The sequence below is a fragment of the Tachyglossus aculeatus genome, chromosome 10 (genome assembly GCF_015852505.1).
Source record: "Tachyglossus aculeatus isolate mTacAcu1 chromosome 10, mTacAcu1.pri, whole genome shotgun sequence".
Classification (NCBI taxonomy): Eukaryota; Metazoa; Chordata; class Mammalia; order Monotremata; family Tachyglossidae; genus Tachyglossus; species Tachyglossus aculeatus.
This window is the reverse complement of record NC_052075.1, coordinates 47399539-47425821: the sequence shown is the minus strand read 5'-3', so window position 1 is coordinate 47425821 and position 26283 is coordinate 47399539. Positions and strand designations below refer to the sequence as shown.

Sequence of the window (26283 nt, the reverse complement as noted above, 5' to 3'; positions counted from 1 at the left end):
CTACCCAGCGGCAGGCTCACAGTGTAGAAGAGGGTCACACAACATTCATTCATTCAGTCGTATTTATTGAGCGCTTACTGTATGCAGAGCACTGTACTAAGCGCTTGGGAAGTACAAGTTGGCAACATATAGAGACGGTCCCTACCCAGCAGCGGGCTCATGGTCTAGAAGGGGTATCCACTACACCTTGCCGAAAGTCTTGCTGTTCCTTCCTCTCTGTCCCCAGCAGTTCTAGGGGCTCGAGCACTGTTAAACTAGAGGAACACAGAGGAGACCGTCTCCATCAAATCATCCATGCCTTTTGGATCTTAGAAGTCTACCTATCTATGTAATTGGCCTTCATATATCTGTGTGTGTGTGTGTCTCTGTAAAAATCCAATACAGGACTCTGGACCCCGGCCAGCTTGTGGACACACTAAGGCCGTCGCTTCTGCTTTTTGGCGTTAATAATAATGAATGATGATGGCATTTGTTAAGCACTTACTATGTGCAAAGCACTGTTCCAAGCACTGGGGAGGATGTGAGCCCGCTGTTGGGTAGGGACCGTCTCTGTATGTTACCAACTTGTACTTCCCAAGTGCTTACTTTGTACAGTGCTCTGCACACAGTAAGTGCTCAATAAATATGATTGAATGAATGAATACAAGGTAATCAGGTTGTCCCACGTGGCGTTCAGTGTTTGCAGCGATTTAAGCCGTCGAAGTCTTTGCCTCCCTGTCTCTCGCTCCATTCGAAAGCCTTGCGCCTTTCTTGATTGCAGTTCACTCATTCATTCGACCGTATTGATTGAGCACGTACTAGGTGCAAAGCACTGTACTGAGCACCTGGGAGAGTACACCGTAACAACATCAGCATTCCCTGCTCACAACGAGCTTACAGCCTAGAGGGGGAGGCACGTTAATGTAAATATATCAATAAATCAATGACAGATATGTATATTAGTGCTGAGGGGCTGCGGGGAGCGGGGAGGAATCAGGAGAGCGGGTCAGGGCAACGCAGAAGGGACGGGAAAGGAGGAAAGGAGAGCGTAATCGAGGAAGACCTTGCAGGAGTGTGTCGTCGACTCCCAGTTTACTTGTGGGTTGCGGTGTTTTGGCTGAGACTGTGTTTTACCATCTCCTTATCTCCTGTGATACCCCCTCCTTTGGATAAGTACTTGTATCAAATCCCCTTAATGGCCTTTGGCTAATCGGATCACGCCGTCAAGATGCAGGTGGCATTTGTGAATTCTTTCAATCCCGTTAGGTTTGTTTTGCTCGGTTAGCGGGTCTCCATAAATACCGCTGTTGGAGGAAAGATGAGAAGAGGAGGAGAGAAACAGGCCCAGTTGGTCACTCGTATTTATGGAGCGCTTACTGCGTGCAGAGCACTGTACTAAGCGCTTGGGAGAGAAGCAGAGTGGCTCAGTGGAAAGAGCCCGGGCTGTGGAGTCCGAGGTCAGGGGTTCAAATTCCGGCTCTGCCACTTGCCAGCTGTGTGACTTTGGGCAAGTCACTTCACTTCTCTGGACCTCAGTTCCCTCATCTGTAAAATGGGGATGAAGACTGTGAGCCCCCCGTGGGACAACCTGAGCATCTTGTAACCTCCCCAAGCGCTTAGAACAGTGCTTTGCACACAGTAAGCATTTGATAAATGCTATCATTATTATTACAGGGTGACCACATTTTACATTGTTAGAAGAGGTCTTTTGAGAGGGGGACATATGCTGGGAAATGGAGGTTGTTTTACAGGTGCGCAGTTATCTCCGGGACTTAGAGACGCATGGCCTAATAATAATAATGATGACATTTGTTAAGCGCTTACTATGTGCAAAGCACTGTTCCAAGCGCTGGGGAAGGGAAACAAGGTAATGAGATTGTCCCATGTGGGGCTCACAGTCTTCATCCCCATTTTCCAGATGAGGTAACTGAGGCTCAGAGAAGTTAAGTGACTTGCCCAAGGTCACACAGCAGACTTGTGGCGGAGCACAAGTCCGCCTAGTGGATATCCGCCTAGTGGATAGAGCACGGGCCTGGGATTCAGAAGGTCATGGGTTCTAATCCTGGCTCTGCCACTTGTCTGCTGCCTGACCTTGGGCAAGTCACTTCACTTCTCTCGGCCTCAGTTTCCTCATCTGTAAAAGGAACAGGGACTTTCTGGGACAGGGACTTAGTCCAGCCTGGTGATCTTGTATCTACCCTGGCACTTAGTACAACGCCTGGCACATAGTAAGTACCTAACAAATACCATAAGTATTTTTATTCCAGGACTGTCACTGTTGGTTGTCTGGACGGCCAGCTCCCGCTTCGGTGCGGTTCGGCCCCTTCCTGGACGGAACGGTCCAGGGCCGGGCCTGGGCAGAGTTGGGGTTGGAGAAGGATGGGGGTTTTCCAAGTCTGGAAGCGGGTGGAGACAGGCACATTTTCCTGACAGGTTTGCACATCTGGCTGCTCTGGAGAAACATAACAGCCAGGTAATGTTAGCAACTGGGAAAGTTCTCGTCAAAGAAGCAGTCAATCCCTGGTATTTATGGAGCGCCTACTCTCTGCAGAGCACTATACTAAGCGGTTGGGAAAGGACAATACAGCAGAGTTGGTAGAAATGTTCCCTACCCACTGTGAGCTTGAAGGCAGCAGATTATTTCAAAGAAACATCGAGAGGGGACGTGAGGAAAAAAGAACAAAGCGGGAGCTCACTTTTTTTTAGTAGTATCTGTTAAACTCCTAGTATGTGCTAGGCACTGTAGTAAGCACTGGGTAGACACAGGGTGATCACATTGGACACAGTCCCTGTCCCACATGGGGCTCACAGTCTTTGTCCCCATTTTACAGGTGGGATAACTGAGGCACATAGAAGTGAAGCGATTTGCCCGAAGTCACACAGCAGAGGCAGGATTAGAACCCGGGTCCTTCTGATTCCCAGGCCCGTGCTCTATCCACTAGACCACACTGCTTCTCCTGAGCATATCACCCTTTTTCTCCTTTGAGCAGCCAGATGGGGTTTGGAAGCGGGGGCTTAGGAGGGAAGAGGAAGAAAGGCGAAAGACACAAGTTTCTAACCGTATCTAATCCCGAAGCTCCGGAAGTCCAGATTTCGATACTGTAACTTTTCCATTGACCCAGGATACTCAGTTCCGCCTTCGAGAGGGTTTCACTGTGCTTTTTTTTTTTTTTTTCTTGGCCAGAATGTGGCTAGGAAATTCAGGGACCTTCTTCTAACAAAGCCAGCCTGTTTGGTCTCGGCGTGCTTATGGGCAAGCCTGCATAATGCCTGCCCACAGCATCCGAGCCGGGGAGTACTTCAGTGCCAGCGCTCACAAGAACGCCACTTTCACCTTGTAGAATTGGGTAGTCTTTGTCGAAGGAAAATTCACATTTTCACTGAATGTAGTGCACTGCACATTAAGAGCCTTTAATTTGGACCCCGAGGGGGACTTTGTTTTCATGGAGAGCCTTCGATAGCTCAGCTGGTAGAGCGGAGGACTGTAGTAGACGTACTTAGACATCCTTAGATCGCTGGTTCGATTCCAGCTCGAAGGACTTTTTGTTAGAGAAGCAGGTTGTTTCAGTGGAAAGATCACGGGCTTTGGAGTCAGAGGTCATGGGTTCGAATTCCTGGCTCCGCCACATGTCTGCTCTGTGACCTTGGGCAAGTCACTTCTCTGAGCGTCAGTCACCTCATCTGTAAAATGGGGATTAAGACTGGGAGCCCCACGTGGGACAACCTGATCACCTTGTATCCCCCCCAGCAGTGCTTTGCACAAAGTAAGCACTTAACAAATGCCATTATTATTATTATTATTATTATTATTATTATTATTATTATTATTTGGATCAGTACTTGATCTCTGCTTTCCTTGAGCAGTCAGAAAAGAGGCCAAAAGGCAAAACCAGAGTGGAATCTAACTTGAGGGGAACGAGACTCCAGTTAAACTCCAAGGGTCAGGAGCCGAAGTGGGGAGATACTTTAAGGTCTCTGGTGTCGCTGTGTGTTTGTTGTGTCTAATTGTTATTAATTGTGTTTAATCTGCCTTTATTGTTATATTGTACTCTCCCAAGAGCTTAGTGCAATGCTTTGCATACAGTAAGCGCTCAATAAATGTGAATGAATGAATGAAAGGGAGGCATCTGGCAACTAACTCTTATTTATTGAAGCAAACATTTGGTATTGCACTACATTTTTTCAAATCTTTCCCCCGTAGTCAAGTTAAAGATGTTCATTCCCTGGCCATAGAAGCCTAAACTCGGTCCCACATATAAGTACCCGTCGGTACACCTAAGGAACTTTAACAGTGCTGCATTAAAAAAAAAATAATAGTAATTCTTCCAAAACTCGTTGTTCACAAATTCAGACCGGAGTCCCTTTAGAATGTGCTGGTGATGATTCAGATTGTGGTCGATTAGGTGTTTTGGTAAACTAAGAAAGAAAGTAGTGACTATCATCATCATCATCAGTCGTATTTATTGAGCGCTTACTATCATAGTGACTATCAATTGTTGGGCTGACTCTAAGAAGACAGTAGCATATATTTATTGAACCCTTCCAAATCAGTACTTCTCGCCACAAGTAGCATTTAGTTTATAGCATAAGTTTTCTATCACCTCTACTGCGTCCAACCCAACTTGATATGCTAGCAGGTTAAAGAATAAACATGATTGAAAGGGAGGAACGAAAAGATCCTGAATTACTTTGTACTGACAATTTATTTCCTTCTGTAGTTCTTCATAGTGCAGGAGTGCAGTTGTATTTTCAGGGACTGTAAGCTCATGGTGGGCAGGGAATGTGTTTTATTGCTAGATTCTCTTAGCCCAAATGCCTAGTACAGTGCTGTGCGCATAGTCAGTGCTCAATAAATACTGTTGAATGAATGAAAGGGAAGCATTTAGCATCTAAATCTTATTTGTTTGAAGTAAATATTTGGTATTGCAGTACATTTTTTCAAATCTTTTCTCATAGTTACATTAAATATGATAAAGTACCCATATTCTGTGGTTGAATTTGGGGGAACCCTCTTTTCAGTGTAATTCGTTTGATAAAAATCAAAGATGCTGACAAGGCAAATGAGTGGTGGATTTTCTGTTTGAGCAATTGGTGGGTTTTCTTTGAACCCACAAAAAGTCACCTTATTTGGCTCACCTGTTGCTCTACATTTTACAAATAGTAAACACAAGAAAGCCAGTTTTTCCAAAATATTGTAAAGTTCTTTTTTGGGGTGGTTTTAATTGATTTCTCCCCAACTCTGGGCAAGAAGAGAGGTGCTCTGTTAAGGAGCTGGGTTCCAAGCTAGATAGGATTTTATCCATAATGTAGAAATGTCTTACAGTGTACGTTTAAGCTAAGAATAGCCGTAGAGCAGACTTTGGGGGGAACGAATAGTGTATTCTGGGTATTTAGTGCTCAAATAGATAACCTTTTGCAGTCTGCTTTTCCTGACATTTTAAAGTGAATTTTAGGGGTAGTTGTGGGAATTCTTCATTCGCGTTTTAACCCTAGAACACATTTTTGATATTTTGGTGGTTTTGATCAGCAATTGACTGGTCTGTGTTTGAAAAACCATTGCTTCTGACTTGGAGAGCTCTGAATCTTGTTCTGCAAGATATAAGTATCTATTAACTCAGTTGTACTCTCCGGAGCATTTAGTACCATGCCTTGCATATTTGATTTGATTTTACACTTGATTATTCTTGCTATTTTCTCATTTAAGTCCTCTAGACTGAAAGCTCGTGGTCGGCAGGGGATGTGACTACCAACTCTGATATATCGTGCTCTCCCAAGCACTTACAGTGCTCTGCACACAATAAGTGCTCAATAAATAAGACTGAATGAATGAATGCTCTGCACACATGAGATGCTCAATAAGTACAGTACCTTCCACTGTATTTGGAAAGGGATTTGATGAAATGTACTTGCTTTGTGAACTTATGGTGGAGGGTGGGATGGAGAAAAAGAGGGGGGCAAAAATATGCAGGAAGCAAAAAAACAAGCGGGGGGATGGGGAGGAGAGAAGAAAGGAAGGGCAGGTGTTTTGGAGCGACAACTAGCAATGTGATTGATGTTTCTGTTCAGTATAGTTTGCTGCGGAAGAAGTGCTATTAGTATTTGAGTTGAGCACTTTTTAGGTGCAGTAATGTTGTCCTAAGCACCAGACATATTCCCTGTCCATACGGGGCTTTTTCACAGTAGCATTTAAGTACTTACTAGGTGCCAAGCGTTGCACTAAGTGCTGGGGTAGATACAAGACGAGGTTGGACACAATCCCCATCCCACTTGGGGCTCACAGTCTTAATCCCCATTTTACAGATGAGTTAACGGAGGCACAGAGAAGCAAAGTGACTTGGCCAAGGGCGCACAGCAGCAGACAAGCGGGCGAGCTGGGATTAGAACCCAGGTCCTTCTGACTCCCAAGTCTGTGCTCTGTCCACTAGGTCAGGCTGTTTCTCTTTGACTTAGAGTGGAAGAGCGTATGTGGTTGTTCAGTAGTGCAACCTATGCTTAGATGTATCTGTTGCTAGTCTTTTGGTGAGCACCCCCTGAAATGATAGGGCCTGGGGGGAGGAAGAGCCCCCAAAGTGTGGTCATAGCTGGTCTGAAGGTCCTAAAATGTTTGACCTCCACTTGGGGAGGGGCCTTTAATCCTCAGGGGCAGGCTGCAGAACTTCTCCCTACTCAGAGAAAGTGGTCATTGCCTAGATTGAGCCCTGATGAGCCCGTTTCGGTCAGTCAGTGTATTTATTGAGCGCTTACTGTGTGCAGAACACTATACTAAGCGCTTGGGAGGGTACAATATAACAATATATAACAGCCCCCTTTCCTGCCCACAAGAGTGAAACTCTAAAAGCAGACTGTTGATGCAGTTTCAGCCCACTGACTTTGTCCAGGCAGAAGTCTGAGCAGGCCAGAAGCTAAACCGACGGGGACTGTTGTCTGCCCTTCCGGCACCAGGGCTTCATTCATGCATTCAGTCGTATTTATTGAGCGCTTACTCTGTGCAGAGCACTGTACTAAGCACTTGGGAGGTATAAGTTGGCAACATATAAAGACGGTCCCTACCCAACAGCGGGCTCCTGTTTGCGCTCGCCCCAGGGGAGCTGCAGAAAATCTGGCTATCATTTGCATTGATACTTTTGTCCCAGTTTTGACCGTCATTTTGGCCGGGCCTAGAGTTTTAACTTCTCTGTGGCCTTTGTCGAGCAGGCCTAAGAAAGCATTTGTTACTCACCAATAGTCACGTCAACGATGCCATTGATTATTTGGCAGGGTGGGAGTAAGTTAAAGGAAAAAAACATGGTTTTTTTTTTGTAATTATTGCATCAGCAACAGACTGGAATGCCCCTTTTTACTGTCGCTTTTTCCCTCACCCCCCAGTCCCTAGGCTCAGCTGTTGTTTCCGGACATGACTCTTCGTTGGTTAGGAAGCCAAGTGGGTGGCCGCAGGGGAGGATTGGAGAGAACAACTTTTTCAGATTCTCAGCAATCCATCGACCCAAAAGCGATTGTTATTATTATTATTATAACCCATCCTTTTATTCCTGACCCGGTGAAAACTAGAACAAAGCAGGATTATATCGTTGGCAATTCCCTCCCCGCCACCCACCCCAGCGACTTTTAAAAAAATCCATATTTGTGATCTGTACTTAGACCTCGGCCAATCATTTCATTGGATGCTAGGGGCTAATTAAAACTCAATCACCTAAGAGTTCTCATCCCCATCTAATGCCACTCATTTTACTGGTTTAAAAATCCCGTAAATCCTACCATGGTTTAGGTTTTTGGTTTTTTGCCTGGCTTTCATTTTGGGGGTGAGTGGGCAGAATGTTCTCTTTCCTCGTTTGCCTCCTTCCTAATAATTATGGTACTTGTAAAACGCTTACTATGTGCCTGTCTGTTCTAAGCACCGGGATAGATACAAGTTAATCAGATTGGGCATAGTCCCTGTCCCACTTTGGGTTTACACTCTTAATCCCCATTGTTGTTGTTTTTTTTTTTAACAAATGAGGTATCTTAGACCTAGAGAAGTGAAGTGACTTCCTCAAGGTCACACAGAATATAAGTGACAGAGCCAGGATTATACCTATGACCTTCTGCTCCCAGGCCCGTGCTCTATCCACTATGCTATGATGCTTCTCTAGACTATAAGCTTGTTGTGGGCAGGGAAAGTGTCTGTTGTTCTCTCCCAAGCACTTAGTACAGTGCCCTGCACACAGTAAGTGCTCAATCAATATGATTGACTTGTATCTCCCCCAGTGCTTGGAACAGTGCTTGGCACATAGCAAGCGCTTAACAAAGACCATCAGCATTATTATTATCATCATTATTATCACCTGTATATATGTTTGTACATATTTGTTACTCTATTTATTTATTTATTTATTTTACTTGTACATATCTATTCTATTTATTTTATTTTGTTAGTATGTTTGGTTTTGTTCTCTGTCTCCCCCCTTTTAGACCGTGAGCCCACTGTTGGGTAGGGACTGTCTCTATATGTTGCCAATTTGTACTTCCCAAGCGCTTAGTACAGTGCTCTGCACATAGTAAGCACTCAATAAATACGATTGATGATGATGATGATTGAATGAGTGGAGGGATGGAGAGCTGCAGACCGAAAACGGCCCCTTCCAGTGGAGCAGGGAGCAAGAATTCGGGGGCGCAGGCGTGAGTGGTGGAGAGGGAATGAGCGTAGGGGTGGGCTCTGGGACAGGGCAGTCGCCACCGTCACCCCGAAGATTTCCAGAGAGGGAAAAAGAGCCGCAAGTGGCTGGTGAGACCCCGGAATAGGCTCCCGTGTCGTCCACTCTGAGCCCCTCACTTACAAACACTCCTCCTACCTCCACCTTCCCGTTGGCTGCTCCTTACGGGAGGCCCGCTAATAACCTCATTTCACTGTTGCTTTTCATTATCGGAGTGAGTTATTGCCCCCATGCCCCCTTTTCACATTAGGAAGCCTTACGCTGAACTAGCCTGCAGCCAAAACTTGTTTTTGATTAACACTTCTTCGTGAGTATTTGGAGAAGGAGTGTGGCTTCTAGGCTCCCTACCTGACGCTGATGGCGCTTGCTTTGGTGTCTCATGTGAGACTTCAGAAGAGGCCTCAGGTGGGAGAGGGTTTATTTTTTTTTAATAGAGTTCCATAACAGTAATTTTCATTCATAGTACTACCTTTCATTTAATAGTCTGAAACCTCTCTGACGATCAGTCCCAGGGCCCTTGATGGGAAGTTACGGTATTAGAGTATCCTTATTGAACAGAAAAGTCTGATTTCTCATCCGGTGCTTAGAGAATACTACCTCCTTTCTATGTTACATTGATTTTGCCCAGAATCTGCAGCCCTGCGCTTATGGGTCCCCCCGTTTTTTTTTTTTCATTCGATTCGAGAGACATGACTGGAAAAAATACCACATACAGATGTTCTCCATTAACCTCCGTCGCCCCACTTCCAGCTATTATTAGTCGGCCATGTTATGGGAAGAGGTTGGGAATTTCAACTACTTATAATATTTTAATTTTTTTTATGGATTTATTGTCTTATTCTGAGTGCAGCTGCCGAGTTGATTTCGACGCATTTACATATCTAATGCTCCAATTACTTTGATTAACATAGGCCACTTCACTGTTTAAAAAAAAACCCCAGCAAGTATAGGACTTCGAATATTCTGGAATCATCAAGTTCTGCAAATCATTCCTCACCAAACCAGCATTTAAAAAATTGCTTATTTGTCTTATGGGCGCTCCGTACTCAAAAATGTGAAGCCGCCGGGAATAGCAATGAGAAGCTTTTGTAAGTTCCTTTAAATGTAGACTTTGATTTTAGTCCCAGATTGTTTTTGTTGAAGGTGCTTAACTCCGGTGAGAGATCTCTCCCTTATGCGGCGCGTCTCCGTTCTTCGACACACAGCGCCATTTAGAGTAAGGGAGTAAAGTTCATTCCCATCCAACGTTGGCATCCCTGATGGGTCTTTTTAGTCGGTGCCAGCAACGTTGAACTGCCAGGTAGAAAAAGAGAAACCCTCTTTGAAGCCTGAGTCTCCGCACGGACCACTCTAAGCCCTTGAACCTACTACTGCTAGTGAGCGTTAAGGCATTCCTCACATCGCCCTTTCCCTCCAGGGCGGCCGGCTTCAGGCTGCGGAAAAGCAGCGTGGCCTAGTGGGTAGAGTCACTGTGTGACTTTGGACAAGTCACTTGACTTCTCTGGGCCTCAGTTCCCTCAGCTGTAAAATGGGGATGAAGACCGTGAGCCCCCCGGGGGACAACCTGATCACCTCGTAACCTCCCCAGTGCTTAGAACAGTGCTTAGTAAGCGCTTAACAAATGCCATCATTATTATTGTTATTATAGAGCACAGGCCTGGGAGTCCGAGGGACATGGGTTCTAATTCTGACTCTGCCCCTTGTCTGCTGTGATGGTCAAGTCACTTCAATTCTCTGGGCCTCAGTTTCCTCTTCTGTAAAATGGGGAGTAAACAATCAGGTTGGACTGCTAATTCTGTTGTATTGTAATAATAATAATGATGATGGCATTTATTAAGCACTTACTATGTGCAAAGCACTGTTCTAAGCGCTGGGGAGGTTACAGGGTGATCAGGTTGTCCCACGGGGGGTTCACAGTCTTAATCCCCATTTGTTAAGCGCTTACTGTGTGCCAAGCGCTGGGGTGGATGCAAGCAAATCGAGTTGGACACAGTCCCCGTCCCAGGTGGGGCTCACAGTCTCAGTCCCCGTTTTACAGGAGCCAACTGGGGCACGGGGAAGGGAAGTGACTTGTCCAGGGTCACGCAGCAGACAAGTGGCGGAGCCAGGATTAGAATCCAGGTACTTCTGAATTCCAGGCCTGTGCTCTGTTATGCCATGCTGCTTCTCCCAAGCGCTTAGTACAGTTTTCTACACAGAGTAAGCACTCAATACTGTTATTTGAGGACTGTGTGCAGAGCACTGTACTAAGTGCTTGGGAGAGTACAGTACAGCGGAGTTGGCAGACCCGTCCCCTCCCCTCAAGGAGTTGACAGTCTAGAGGTAAGCAACCAGGTGGTTCTTGAAGCAGGATCAAAGTGTTGCAAGTAGCAGATGGCAGAAGAGCCTAAACTGGGAGTTAAATGTGCTAAAGGAGAAGCAGCGTGGCTCATTGGAAAGAGTCCGGGCTTTGGAGTCAGAGGTCATGGGTTCAAATTCCGGCTCTGCCAATTGTCAGCTGTGTGACTTGGGCAAGTCACTTAACTTCTCTGTGCCTCAGTTACCTCATCTGTAAAATGGGGATTAAGACTGTGAGCCCCACATGGGACAACCTGATCACCTTGTAACCTCCCCAGCGCTTACAACAGTGCTTTGCACATAGTAAGCACTTAATAAATGCCATTATTATTAAAGGCATCTGGACACAGCTAAGCATCCAGTCAGACAAGGTATGCAAACCTTTTGGTGAGGGCAGTTCTATTTTCTTATGCTTATATATACACACGGGCTAACTTTTTTAATTGTTTAAATTCACATCCTTCACTCTTGGTACGTATTTACCTTGAGATTTGATCACGCGATAATAATAATGGCATTTCTTAAGCGCTTCATGTGCTAACAGTTGTAATTGTGTTTTATCACTTTTAAATGGCGATACTTATGCTGTGAGCCTCCTGCTGATCTCAGGAGTGCCTTAAGGTGCCTTAGATTGTTCCCTATAGGGACACAATGCTTTGTTTAGCACTCTTTCACTGAATGCTCTGGATCCTATTTATTTATTTATTTTACCTGTTTATTTATTTATTTTACCTATTTATTTATTTATTTTGTCTATTTATTTTACCTATTTATTTTATTTGTACATACTTATTCTATTTTATTTTGTTAATATGTTTTGTTTTGTTCTCTGTCTCCCCCTTCTAGACTGTGAGCCCACTGTTGGGTAGGGACTGTCTCTATATGTTGCCAACTTGTACTTCCCAAGCGCTTAGTACAGTGCTCTGCACACACTAAGCGCTCAGTAAATGCGATTGAATGAATGAATGAATGAATCCCCGTCCTGCCATTTTCACCATCGTCTTTTCCTTGGGTGTTCCGACTCGATGAAGGAAGGGCATCGTTGGCACTGTCTTTCCTCTGTCACTCACATCCCCACTAGGCCCCCGGCTTGCCGTGAGCGAGTAGGCAGATCGGGGAAGTCGTTCCCAGGGTGGGCAAAAGGTTTCTCGGTCGAAGCGACGGCGAGAGTAAGGCCACCACCGTCGGACGGTCACTCGGAAATTGCTAGTGACTTGGCCGCTCTGCCCGCAGTTGTTTCCCAATTCTTGGAACGCCGAGGGTCCTTCGGTCCGGGTGTTCTCGCTCAACGCGAACTCCAGGGCTCTGCACCGACTAAATCCCCTCAATAATCCCGCTTCAGTCAGACACGCTCATCTATTCATTGGGGATTGAAAGTTTGAGCCCTACGTGGGACAGGGACGGAGTCCAACCCGATTTGCTTGCATCTACCCCAGCGCTTAGTACAGTGCCTGGCACATAGTAAGCACTTAAGTGCCACAATTATTATTTTTATTATCTTTTATGGCATAGCCCCAGTGGGTGGAACTGGCCTTAGAGCCCAAGTGTCCCGGTTGCCAGAGCTGTGCTCTTTTTATTGAGTTAACAGAAGTTGCACCCACAGACCTTAATAATAAAAATAGTAAAAATAATAATAATTGTGGTATTTGTTAAACACTATATGCCGAACAGTGTACCAGGCACTGGGAGATATAAGATAATCAGGTCCCACGTGGGGCTAACGGTCTAAGTAGGACCGTTCTAGGGGTTGACTCCCCATTTTGCAGATGAGAGGACTGAGGCACAGTGAAGTGACTTGCCCAAGGTCATGCAGCGACAGAGCGGGGATTAGAACTCAGGTCCTCAGACTCCCAGGCTGTGCTCTTGCCATTCGGTCACACTGAAGAGCAAAGAACGAAAGGTTTCTAAAAGCCCCATGACCTTCATCAGTCCCACAATTTCATGCCTGCACATTTGTGGTACAAAGTACGGTAAAGCCATAACACTCCTCTTCATTCTCCCAGTGTTAGGTTTTTTAGGACACCGGCATTCTCAAAAATACCGTCACTGTGCTTGGACTCTGTGAGAAGGACCGTCCTGCAGTCAGCAAATTTGTAGTAAAAATAATAATAATAATAGTAATGGCATTTGTTAAGCACTTACTCTGTGCAAAGCAGTGTCCTAAGAGCTGAGGTGGTTACAAGGTGATCAGATCGTCCCACCTGGGACTCACAGACTTAATCCCCATTTTATTCATTCATTCAGTCGTATTTATTGAGCGCTTACTGTGTGCAGAGCACTGTACTGAGCGCTTGGGAAGTCCAAGTTGACAACATATAGAGACGGTCCCTACCCAACAGCAGGCTCACAGTCTAGAAATTTTACAGATGAGGTAACTGAGGCCCAGAGAAGTGAAGTGACTTGCCCAAAGTCACACAGCTGGCAGGTGGCGGAGCCGGGATTTGAACCCATGACCTCTGACTCCAAAGCCCAGGCTCTTTCCACTAAGCCACGCTGCTTCTCTATTACTTGTAGGTAGTTCAGACTGCGGACAAATCTCTACTTGAGTTGGAGAAAGTATGGGCCACAAACCACGAGTTTCATGCCGCTCAGCTAGCCTAGTGGTTAGAGCATGGGCCCGGGAGTGAGAAGGTCATGGGTTCTAATCCCACAAACGTCACTTGTCTGCTCTGTGACCTTGGGCAGGTCACTTAGTTCTCTTTGCCTCAGTTTACTCATCTAGAAAATGAGGACGAAGACCGCGAGCCCTGTATGGGACAGGGACCGTGTCCAACCCGATTATCTCGTATCTACCCCGGTACTTAGAAGTGCGCCTGGCACATAGTAAGCGCTCAACGGATACCGTAGTTATTAGTATTACTAGTTTTGCATTTCTCCACGCTGCCGCAATTTAGGAGCACTTTCGGCAGCGATGAGGGACGATTGGGAACAGAATGTGAATAGGGCCAGCGTTCTCTCTTCCCAGAAAGCCATCAAACTCCTGGGCAGAGATGAGAAATGTAGCAAGACCTGTTAGCTCTTCCAAAACGACTCTGGTAAATATTGCTTCCCGGGGCGGTTTTGGGCCGTTGGTTGCCACTGTTCTCGATTTGCCCTTTCTAACTTGCAGTGCCTTAAAGTAGTCTGAGTAGAGGGCAGAGGTCTCTATCAATCAGCCGGTCATACTTACTGAACCCTTACTGCATGCAGAGCACTGTACTAAGCGCATGGAAGAGGAGGATATAACAGAGCTGCCCACAAAGAGCTCACAGTCCAGAGGTGGGGACAGTCATTAATATGAACACTTTTTGAACCCTTACTGCATGCAGAGCGCTGTACTAAGTGCATGGGAGAGGAGGATATAATAGAGCTGCCCACAAAGAGCTCACAGTCCAGAAGTGGGGACAGTCATTAATATGAACTCTTTTTGAACCCTTACTGCATGCAGAGCACTGTACTAAGCGCATGGGAGAGGAGGATATAACAGAGCTGCCCACAAAGAGCTCACCATCCAGAGGTGGGGACAGTCATTAATATGAATACTTATTGAACCCTTACTGCGTGCAGAGCACTGTACTAAGCGCATGGGAGAGGAGGATATAACAGAGCTGCCCACAAAGAGCTCACAGTCCAGAAGTGGGGACAGTCATTAATATGAATACTTATTGAACCCTTACTGCTTGGAGTGCGCTGTACTAAGCGCATGGGAGAGGAGGATATAACAGAGCTGCCCACAAAGAGCTCACAGTCCAGAAGTGGGGACAGTCATTAATAAGACTACTTACTGAATCCTTACTGCGTGCAGAGCCCTGTACTAAGCGCATGGGAGAGGAGGATATAACAGAGCTGCCCACAAAGAGCTCACAGTCCAGAGGTGGGGACAGTCATTAATATGAATACTTATTGAACCCTTACTGCGTGCAGAGCACTGTACTAAGCGCATGGGGGAGGGGAGGATATAACAGAGCTGCCCACAAAGAGCCCACAGTCCAGAGGTGGGGACAGTCATTAATATGAATACTTATTGAACCCTTACTGTGTGCAGAGCACTGTACTAAGCACATGGGAGAGGAGGATATAACAGAGCTGCCCACAAAGAGCTCACAGTCCAGAGGTGGGCGCAGTCATTAATATGAATACTTATTGAACCCTTACTGCGTGCAGAGCACTGTACTAAGCGCATGGGAGAGGATATAACAGAGCTGCCCACAAAGAGCTCACAGTCCAGAGGTGGGGACAGTCATTAATATGAATACTTATTGAACCCTTACTGCGTGCAGAGCACTGTACTAAGCACATGGCGGGGGAGGATATAACAGAGCTGCCCACAAAGAGCTCACAGTCCAGAGGTGGGGGCAGTCATTAATATGAATGCTTATTGAACCCTTACTGTGTGCACAGCACTGTACTAAGCGCATGGGAGAGGAGGATATAACAGAGCTGCCCACAAAGAGCTCACAGTCCAGAGGTGGGGGCAGTCATTAATATGAATAAGAAATTGCAGGCATATATGTAATTTTTTTGAGACTGAGGGAGGGGTGAATGAAGGGAGCAGATCAGGGCAACACAGTAATAATAATAATGGCATTTGTTAAGTGCTTACTATGTGCAAAGCACTGTTCTAAGCACTGGGGAGGTTACAGGGTGATCAGGTTGTCCCATGGGGGGCTCACAGTCTTAATCCCCATTATACAGATGAGGGAACTGAGGCCCAGAGAAGTTAAGTGACTTGCCCAGTAGGGAGTGGGGAAAGAAGAAATGAGGGCTTAGTCAGGGAAGGCATCTTGGAGGTGACGTACCCTCAATAAGGCTTCTATTTCTACCCATCGGGCAGTCGCCTCACAGTGAAATGTCACCCTAGTTTTGTTCCTAGTTGTTAACCTTTTGAGGCTCTTCAGAGATTTGAGAAGTGGGCTAGGGAGACTCGTTGGAATTCAGGAGGAAAGGTTTGCACAGTAGCTTTGCATTCAAGCATGGGGCAGTGTGTAAAAAGAAGGGGAAAAAAAACTTTTGCCCAACAAAAATGCAAACTTCATCTCACTATCTGGAGAAGGGACATTAAGAGTGAAACTTCCCTTTTAGTCTCATGCTCTCGAATGACATTGTGGTTCGGGTAATCAATAATGGCCCTCCAAGGTCTTTTAGGCTCTGAATCGTACCTATGGCTCGGTTTCGTCGAGCGCGTGGCTTTTTGGATGTGTGTTGGGCAGGGAATGTGTGGTGGGTGTGTGATGGCCATTAATAGGATTTACAAGCACAGTCTTAAAGGTACTTATTAAACGCTCATTGGACGCCATGCACTGTACTGAGTGCTTGGGAAAGAACGGTAGAAGCAATGTTTCTTGTCCACAAGAAGCGTGTATTCTAATAGCAATACCAAAAGCTCCAACTATTAGTGAACCACATGGAAATTCAGCATCTTGATATTTCCCGAGGAGATTAAAAAGAAGTCATTTATACTGCTCTTTCTACTGCTGGACCGTCCTAAGAATGTGTGTTTTGGTATTTACTGAAGTGATGGGAGAACAGTTTTCCAGTTGCAGAGCTTTCGTGTAAACAAATTGTCCATTTCGTGAGGAATGCTATGAAAGCTCCGTTTTCTAATTTCAGTTGCTGGCTAATTCATTTTGGAATCGATCTGATTTGAAGTCCCCAAATATTTATGGTCAGTAACCAGAGGGAGCAACTTGTGATTTGGAAATGTGCTTCTCGTGTGCAGAATGAAAAAGGTGGAGCCAAAAGCAGTGAAAACTTACGGTACTCGTGGAATTTTCAGGTCATAAGATGATCTAGGCCCGTGAACCTCTAACGTGGTACAAGTCTGGCTCTTTGAAGGGATGCCCGAGTTATTTATTGATAATAATAATAATAATAATAATAATGGCATTTATTAAGCTCTTTCTATGTGCAAAGCACTGTTCTGAGCGCTGGGGAGGTTACAAGGTGCTCAGGTTGTACCAGAGAAGTTCAGTGATTTGCCCAGAGTCACACAGCTGACAATTGGCAGAGCTAGGATTTGAACCCATGACCTCTGAATCCAAAGCCCATGCTCTTTCCACTGAGCCACATTGCTTCTTTTTAGCCAGTCAGTTTGGGAAACGGGGGACCGTTGGAGCCTTGGCGTCATCCAAAACCAGTACCCCAATCCTGTGGGTCACCCTCAGGGAATCTTTGAGGCCTTTTCAATCAATCGTATTTATTGAGCGCTTACTATGTGCAGAGCACTGTACTTTTGGCACGCTGATGCACCCCCACAAGAATACAGGCACCATGGGGTCATTTAAATTAGATTTCTGAACCAGTTTGGGCAGCCCTGAGGTCTTTTACATGATTGGACTGTTGACCGTGGGTGTCCCCTGTGCCTCAGTTTCTTCAACTGTAAAATGGAGATTCAATACCCGTTCTCCCTCCTTCTCAGTCTTATGGGAGTCAGCGACTGTTTCCGACTTAACTCGTATATACCTCAGCATGTAGAAAAGTGCCTGACGCATAGTAAGTTCTTAATGAATACCATCGTTATTAAAAGACTCCATTTATCACTTCTGGGTGATGTTTGGATGTAGTGAGTGTGTTTTGCTGTAGCAAACGTTTTTTTTTCTGAATTTCACGACCTCTTGCTTTTCAGGGTTTAACCTGAAATATAAACTGGGCTTTCAGCAGGGAATTTGGAAATGTACTTTATAGCCAGTTTTGTTTAACTTTTTTTTAGCTATTTGATCTCTCATTCGTTGTTGCGTTTTCTGCTGTTTATCTCCAAAATGCTATTAAGGCATTCTTCTGAGATGAGAAAGCATCAACGATGTCATGAGAGAGTCCTGCCAAGGAAGTGGCATTTTTTTTTAAATGGTGTTCGTTCAGTGCATCCTATGTGCCAAGCGCTATGCTAAGCGCTGGGGTAGGTTCGCGGTAATGAGGTTGGACACAATACCGGTCCCACGGGTGTCTGACCGTCTTAATCCCCATTTTACAGATGAGGTAACCGAGGCACTGAGAAGTGAATCAGTTTGTCCGAGGTCACACGGCAGACAAGTGGCGGGGCCAGGATTAGAACCCAGGTCCTTTGGACTTTCAGGCCCGGGCTCTTTCCACTAGGCCATCCCGCTTCATGGCAAAATAGTCGCCGTTCCCCTTGGGGGAATCGAAGCCCGGAGTCCGTTTTGGAGCCAGCGAAGTGATACGTTTTTGAGGCAGTGGGTGCGTTACTTGGGCAAAAAAGTCGTTTTCAACAAAGTTTAAATTGTTGTTCTTTAGCCAAGTAGCCGGAACCACCAAGTTAATTTTTACAGTTAGTTTACACCCTTTGAATGCTATGAGCGGGTAAGGCTTCAAGAACATTTTTTAATAACCTAAAACTGATATGTACTAATAGCAGATATTAAAAGATGCGCCCTTTAAAGAGCGATTCTTGACATTTGCATTCAGAGCTTTTCTCTACCGCCAAAGTGGTCTGGAAATGTAACCAAGGATGTTGTTAATGATCCATCATCATCATCATCATCATCATCAATCGTATTTATTGAGCGCTTACTATGTGCAGAGCACTGTACTAAGCGCTTGGGAAGTACAAATTGGCAACATATAGAGACAGTCCCTACCCAACAGTGGGCTCACAGTCTAAAAGGGGGAGACAGAGAACAAAACCAAACATACTAACAAAATAAAATAAACAGAATAAGTAGATCCAAAGGAACTAGGTAAGAGAGGAGCATCTCCAAGTACCTGTTCCAGGGTTAGACGCGCCCAACAAGTTACCTTTGGAAGCCAGAACTTTGGCTAGGGGGGCAGCTTGATTCAGACCTTTGGTTTTTTATTTTTTTTTTTATTAATGGAATTTGTTAATGATGGTATTTTTTTTCATGGTATTGGTTATGCGTTTACTATGTGATCTCAGGCCACAAGGACCATGCTCTTTCCACTAGGCCAGCGTGGCTCAGTGGAAAGAGCACGGGCTTTGGAGTCAGAGGTCATGGGTTCAGATCCCGGCTTCACCAATTGTCAGCTGTGTGACTTTGGGCAAGTCGCTTCACTTTTCTGTGCCTCAGTTACCTCATCTGTAAAATGGGGATTAAGACTGTGAGTCCCCCTTGGGACAACCTGATCACCTTGTAACCTCCCCAGCTCTTACAACAGTGCTTTGCACATAGTAAGCGCTTAATAAATGCCATTATTATTATTATTATTAGGCCATGCTGCTGGTTTTTTTTCTTTATGGTATTTGTTAAGCACTTACCACATAAGCACTGTTCTAAGGGCTGGGGTAGATCCAAGCTAATCAGGATGGACACAATCCCTGTCTCACATGGGGATCACGGTCTTAACCCCCTTCTTACAGTTGAGGTAACTGAGGCACGGAGAAGTGAAGGGACTTCCCCGGGGGTCACACAACAATCAGTGGTATTTATTGAACGCTTAGAGAAGCAGCGTGGCTCAGTGGAAAGAACCCGGGCTGGGGAGCCAGAGGTCGTGGGTTCTAATCCTGCTCTGCCACTTATCAGCTGTGTGACCTTGAGCAAGTCACTTCACTTCTCTGGGCCTCAGTTCCCTCATCTGTAAAATGGGGATGAAGACTGTGAGCCCCACGTGGGACAACCTGATTACCTTGTATCTACCCCAGCGCTTAGAACAGTGCTTGGCACATAGTAAGTGCTTAACAAATACCAACATTATTATTATTATTATTACTGTACATGGGTCACTGTACTAAGCACCAGGAGAGTGCAATGCAAAATAGTTAGCAGGCACATTACCTGCCCATAACAAGCAGAGCGGGGATTAGAACCCAAGTCCTTCTGATAAATACAATTGAATGCCAATTTGTACTTCCCAAGCGCTTAGTACAGTGCTCTGCACATAGTAAGCGCTCAATAAATGCGATTGATGATAATGATGAATGACTCCCCAGCCCAATCAGTATCCACTGGACCATGCTGCTTCTCATGCTTATACGGAAATCACAGTTTTCCCATTTTCTTCACACTTTACCGTGTATTCCCTGAGGTGCCCGGTTCCGTCTTTATTGGAAAGGGAAAATCCTCGACTTAGAGACAGACTGCATTCTTCCGCTTTCCAAAAAGTGGGGGTGCTGCTTCAGCAGAGCATATGCCGAGCCATCGCACCGGGCCGAACCTGCCAACTGCCGACAATCTGCAGCTTTATGAACCTGCAAACACCGCAGATTTATCCTACACTGTTCAATATGCCCCTCTTTGCCAATTGGTGAGCGGCTCTCTCTGACACAGCCCGGCTGGTGGTGACTCTGTTCCGATTTTTATCCGCTAATCCTCGCCAGGCAATTTGGCTAAATGCAGAACGCTGTGGAGGAAGAATGAGAGCAACCAGCAAAGCCTGCCTCTGGCCGCTCCCCCGTCCCGGGAAATATTTTTCCTTAACGTCCCAATCCCCCCAGATGTCCCTTTCCTGGCTGGTAGTGGAATTCTCGTCCAAGCCAGACATTGGCAGTGAAGCCGCAGGGTTTAGACATACATCAGGTCAGAGATACTGGGACGTAGAGTCACAGAGTAAGAGTAAGCTCGTTGTGGGCAAGGAATGTGCCCATTTATCATTGTATTATTATTATTATAGTATTATTGTTGTATTGTACTCTCCCAAGTGCTTAGTACAGTGCTCTGCACACAGTAAACTCTGGATAAATACGATTGAATGAAAAACACATTCCCCTCCATGATCCAGCGGTTCTTGGTTTTATTTATTTTTTTTGAAATGACAAGTGCCCTGTTTATATTTTCAAGTTCCTACTCTCTAAGCTTCTTTTTATAAGGCATATCCCTTCCAGAGGTCAAAAGGAACTGATTTGTCCTTTGAAGACATGCCATTCCTGTCTTCTCTGATGAAGTTCTCTAATGAAATGTCCTGATATTTTCAATCCTCCAGTGCCCTGCAAGTGACTTTAGGGAGAAACTGGGGTTCCTCCAGACTGGTTGGCTTTTGCTCAATCATGAAAGTGAGGATAGCGATATAGTCAATTATCCACCTGGCCGAGGGTTTTTGGTGAAGATCAGATCGTGAATACGTAAAATACATGATTTTTCTTCGTGAGGTGGGCGTTTTATTCAGCAGAGTAGCCCGGCTTGGTGGGCTAACCATGGGCTTGGGCATCTTCTTGCCCCAGCTCCGGCATTTACTTGCTGTGTGACTTGGGGACAGGCCCTCAGTTTCTTCATCCGTAAAATGGAGATTAAATACTGCTCTCCCTCCTCTGAGACGGTGGGCCGCACGTGGGACACAGACTTTGCCTGACCTGATTATCTTGTATTCGTTCATTCAATCGTATTTATTGAGTACTTACTGTGTGCAGAGCACTGTATCTACTGCAGCTCTTAGCTTGGCACATAGTAAGTGCTTACAAATAATTAGTTATTGTGGCACATTTGTTCGGTGATTACTATGTCTCAGGCACTATTCTAAGCAATGAGGTTGATGCAAAATGTTATCACTATTATTTTGCAGTCAGATCTTTCTAGCCGGACCGAGGAGGACAGTGGCTGTGTATGTTTTCTATCATCACAAATACAGAATTGTTTTTATTGTAGGGTCTGCACTTAGAAGTGTTCCTCTTAGACTGCGAACCCTGTGAGGGGCAGGTGCTTGGCAATCCATCATTGGTCTTTATTGAATGCTCACTGTGTGCAGAGCGCTGTGCGAAGGGCTTGGGGGAGTATAATACAACAGAGTTGGTAGACGGGGATCCCTGCCCACAATGAGTCTACAGATTAGAGTATTGTTATCAGGTGTCCAAAATAATCTTGTATTTACCCCTGGAGATTTAGAACAGTGTTTGACAAAGTAAGCACTTAGCAAATGCCCCCCAAAACAAAGGCGTCTCTTTTGAAACATGTCATTCTTCTGCAGTTTTCCGTACACATTTTAGAGAGGGCGCTTCCTACTTGGGGAATCCTGAGGAGCTTTACAGAGATGGGTCCGTAATTACATGAGCAGCAACATATTTCAAGAAAAAAGAAACAGCTGGGATGGGTGGTTGTGGCTGAGCACATAAAAAGGCCTCGTTTGCTTGTTTGAGAAGAGGAGCCCTCTGGACGATTTTCTTTTTCTTTGGGAAAATTTTCTTTGATCTGCCATTATCACCTGGCCGGCTGTTGCCTGCCGGTGTAACATCTTGACAGTTGGAGTTGAAACCAGTAGGAGTTTGTGGAGGAGGAACACTCTATATTGAAATTGAAACTAATTTGCAAGCAGTGCCTTCTCCTCAGCTGTGGTAACTGGACTGTAATCTCCTGGTGGGCAGGGAATATGTCTGTTGTTATATTGTACTCTCCCATGTGCTTAGTACAGTGCCCTGCATACAGTAAGGACTCGGTAAGGACTAGAGAAGCAGCGTGGCTCAATGGAAAGAGCCTGGGCTTTGGAGTCAGAGATCATGGGTTCAAATCCTGGCTCCACCAACTGTCAGCTGTGTGACTTTGGGTAAGTCACTTAACTTCTCGGGGCCTCAGTTCCTTCATCTGCAAAATGGGGATTAAGACTGTGAGCCCCCGGCAGGACAACCTGATCACCTTGTATCCCCCCAGCGCGTAGAACAGTGCTTTGCACATAGTAAGCGCTTAACAAATACCATTATTATTAAATACGATTGATTGATTGGAAAGAAGCATCATTTCCCTATGACCCTGAGAACTGCTTCGTCTTGCCAAGTACAGGGTGGAGTTAGAAGTACACAATTCAGTGCATCATCGTAATAATAATAATAATGGCATTTATTAAGCGCTTACTATGTGCAAAGCACTGTTCTAAGCTCTGGGAAGGTTACAACGTGATTAGGTTGTCCCAAGGGGGCTCACAGCCTTAATCCCCGTTTTACAGATGAGGTAACTGAGGCCCAGAGGAGTGAAGTGACTTGCCCAAAGTCACACAGCTGACAAGTGGCGGAGCGGGGATTTGAACCCATGACCTCTGACTCCAAAGCCTCTGCTCTTTCCATTGAGCCATGAAGAGTACAGGCTGGGAGTCAGAGGATTTGGGTTTTTGTCCCAGCTCTGCCAAATGCTTGCTGTGTGACCTTGGGCAAGTCACTTGTCCATGCCTCAGTTCTCGTACGTAGAATGTGAGCCCCAGGCGGGACAGGGACTGTGTGTCCAACCTAATCAACTTGTATCTGCTGCAGTGCTTCGAAAGGTGTTTGACCCATAGCAAGTGCGAGCCCATTGCTGGGTAGGGATTGTCTCTATCTGTTGCCAAATTGTACTTTCCAAGCGCTTAGTTCAGTGCTCTGCACAAAACAAGTGCTCAATAAACACCATCGAATGAATGAATAAACTACCATAAAAAGAAAAAAAATCATCTTCAGGTGTCACTTTGAGCTCACACGATTGCCAGCCGCAGCTTGGGTGTGCCGGCGGCCTTGGGCGATCCCATCCCACCAGCCCGCCCAAACTGAGGGAAATGGCCTCAAAGCCCCCAATGAGGTGGAGTTGGTCGGGTGGAAAAATCTTGAAATTCCCTTTAGTCAAGGGAGAAGTGAGTGATGACAGAATCCCCAGGCTGTATTGAGGAGGGCCGACACTGTACTGATCGTCTTCACCCTCGGACCCCGCAAGTGTACAGTTGGAGCTTAATGTGAGACTTGCCCCTGGTAGGAAGCAGTATTTTCCAGCGGGAAAGGTATTTTTCGAAACACGTTCGTCTCTTTTTATTTTTTTGTAATGGTATTTAAGAGTTTACTAAGTGCCGGATGCTGTACTAAGTGCTGGGGGAGATGCCTGGTTGGGCACAGCCCATGTTCCACATGGTTGCTCACGGCCTTAATCCCCACTTTACAGATGAGGGAACTGAGGTGCAGAGAAGTGAAGTGATTTGCCCAAAGTCACACAGCAGACAAGTGGCGGAGCCGGGATGAGAGCCTGGGCTCTATCCACTAGGCCACACTGCTTCCTCATGCTGCTTTGTAGGGGATGCCTCCCATGATAAGAGAAGCAGCGTGGCTCGGTGGAAAAGAGCGCGGGCTTTGGAGTCACAAGTCATGGGTTCAAATCCCGGCTCCGCCAATTGTCAGCTGTGTGACTTTGGGGAAGTCACTTCACTTCTCTGGGCCTCATCTGTAAAATGGGGATTAAGACTGTGAGCCCCCCGTGGGACAACCTGATCACCTTGTAACCCCCCAGCGCTTAGAACAGTGCTTTGCACATAGTAAGTGCTTAATAAATGCCATCATTCTTCTTCTTCTTCTTATTATTATTATTATAATACCGCCACTCGTGAATCCCCATTTTCAAGGCATATGTTACGGTGGCAATATGTGGGTGTGCCTGGATTGAGGAGACTTGGGTTTGCTCGAAGACAGAGGAGGAGCCAGGGTAGAGTGTGAGGTTGAAAATAGTGGTTGTGGAGAGGAGGAAACCACGTCTTTTGAGGCTTTCTTCTACCTCCATAACATTGCCAGTTCAGATCTAGGCCTGGAGCTGCTCCAGCTGATTCATTGTAGCATGGGGCTTTCTGTTACGGAGGGAGGTGAGAAAACCATTTTGTTGGTCGGTACCAAGGCGCTTGGCAGGGCCGGCGTTAGAGGCAAAGTGGCAAGCAGTGGGGGTGCGATGGGTGGCCTCCGTGGCCACCTCCTAGAAGCAGCTTGCCCGAGTGGAAACAGGAACGGCTGAGGAGTCAGATCGTGTGAGTTTTAAGACCAGCTCCATCATTTACTTGCTGGGTGACCCTGGGTACGTCGCTTCACTTCATCTGCAAAATGAGGATTCTCCCTCATACCCCACGTGGGGCCTGATCATCTCGTATCTACCCCAGCGCTTAGTACAATGCTTGGCACATAGTTACCAAATGCAATCATGTTTAATTATTATTCTTGGGGCCAGCTCTGTGCCAGGTCCTTTTGAGGCCAAGTGGATGTCAGTAGGTCAGGCACCTCTAATGCGTAGGTTTCCGGTAATCAACCAGCATCCCTGTTGTATTAATAGATGTATCAGTAGATGCATTAATAATTGCTTGTTTTGGACTTGAGATTTTTTAAAAAAAAAATCAATGCGGTATCTCATTTGGTGATCTTTTGAATTATACGGACACTTTATTAAGAGTAATAATAGTAATTGTGGTATTTGTGCCAAGCACTCTACTAAGCACTGGGATAAGGACAAGGCAGTCAGATTGCAAATCCCTTTTACATCTTTGTTTTGAAAAGTTAAACACTTTGAAAATGATATCTCTGTCTTTTCTTGGATGTTTCGGATTTCTGCTCTTTTGAAGTGGGTCTAAAACGTAAGGCAGGCGAGGGACGTGACCTTTATGTGTTATGGAGCTGAGCCATAAGTCTTCTACTTGCCATATACACTTTTCTTTTTTTCCAGCCTCACTTTCCCCAGCCTTCAATCCTCCCCACCTCATGTCTCAGAAGAAGTTCATTGTTCCTCTTGCTTACTCTGCAGCCATCCTCTCCTGTCCCTGAAGGTTGTGTGGTTACACGCAGACCTGTCTAACTTCAACCACTCAACTTCTCTGTCACCTTCAATTCCTAGAAAACAGGAGAATAATACTGACCTACTTCAACCATCCTCTCCTATCCCTGAAGGTTGTGTGGTTACACACAGACCTGTCTAACCTCAACCACTCAACTTCTCTGTCACCTTCAATTCCTAGAAAACAGGAGAATAATACTGACCTACTTCACTGGAACATAGAGGAGTGACTAATGATTTTCCAAGTGGTATGGAAAAGAGAACACTGAATGAACAACTGATGAAAAAGTCTCAGAAGGCAGGGTTTAATAGTCGAGGCTTTTTGAAAAGTTCATTTGAAGTAGTTCAAACGGACACAACTTATCTTCGAACTAAAAATGATAAAAGTAGTTCTCCCCTCCCCCCCGGAATTAATCCCTCTAGGGCAAGGGAAAATATCAGGGAAGTAGCATTAATCCCTCTAGGGCAAGGGAAAATATCATGGAAGCAGCACGATGACTCAGTGCTCACGGAAGAGGAGAGCGTAGCCAGCAAGGATGAGGATTTTGTTGTCGTTCATGTGACGAAGACACATTTTCATTCCACTTTCTCAGTGTTTTGGTGTCCTCCAATAGAAAAACTGAGATGTCACACTAAAACAAGAACACAGTTACAGGAAAGGAGAGGAAAATGGAAGATCCACCATTTACTGCTAAATAGAGTAAATACCAGGTGGGCTCAAAGCAGAGACACTGTCTACTCTGGCCACTAAATTGATGTAGGGTAAAAATCTAGCGCTCAGCTCTTAACAAATTCCATCATTATTATTATTATTATTACATTTCTGTAGAACTGGGTGGCAGTATTCATAAGGCATCCGTAAG

At 45.6% G+C, this 26283-nt stretch overlaps 1 protein-coding gene and 1 non-coding gene across 2 annotated transcripts in view; both read left to right on the top strand.

Annotated features, from left to right (window-relative positions):
- CNOT4 (CCR4-NOT transcription complex subunit 4) overlaps positions 1-26283 on the top strand; it is a 129796-nt gene that overhangs the window by 19140 nt on the left and 84373 nt on the right. The gene's annotated exons all lie outside the window — the stretch shown is intronic.
- On the top strand, positions 3431-3518 carry TRNAY-GUA. The gene is given in 2 exon segments: positions 3431-3467; positions 3483-3518. It is a non-coding gene; the product is annotated as a tRNA-Tyr (tRNA).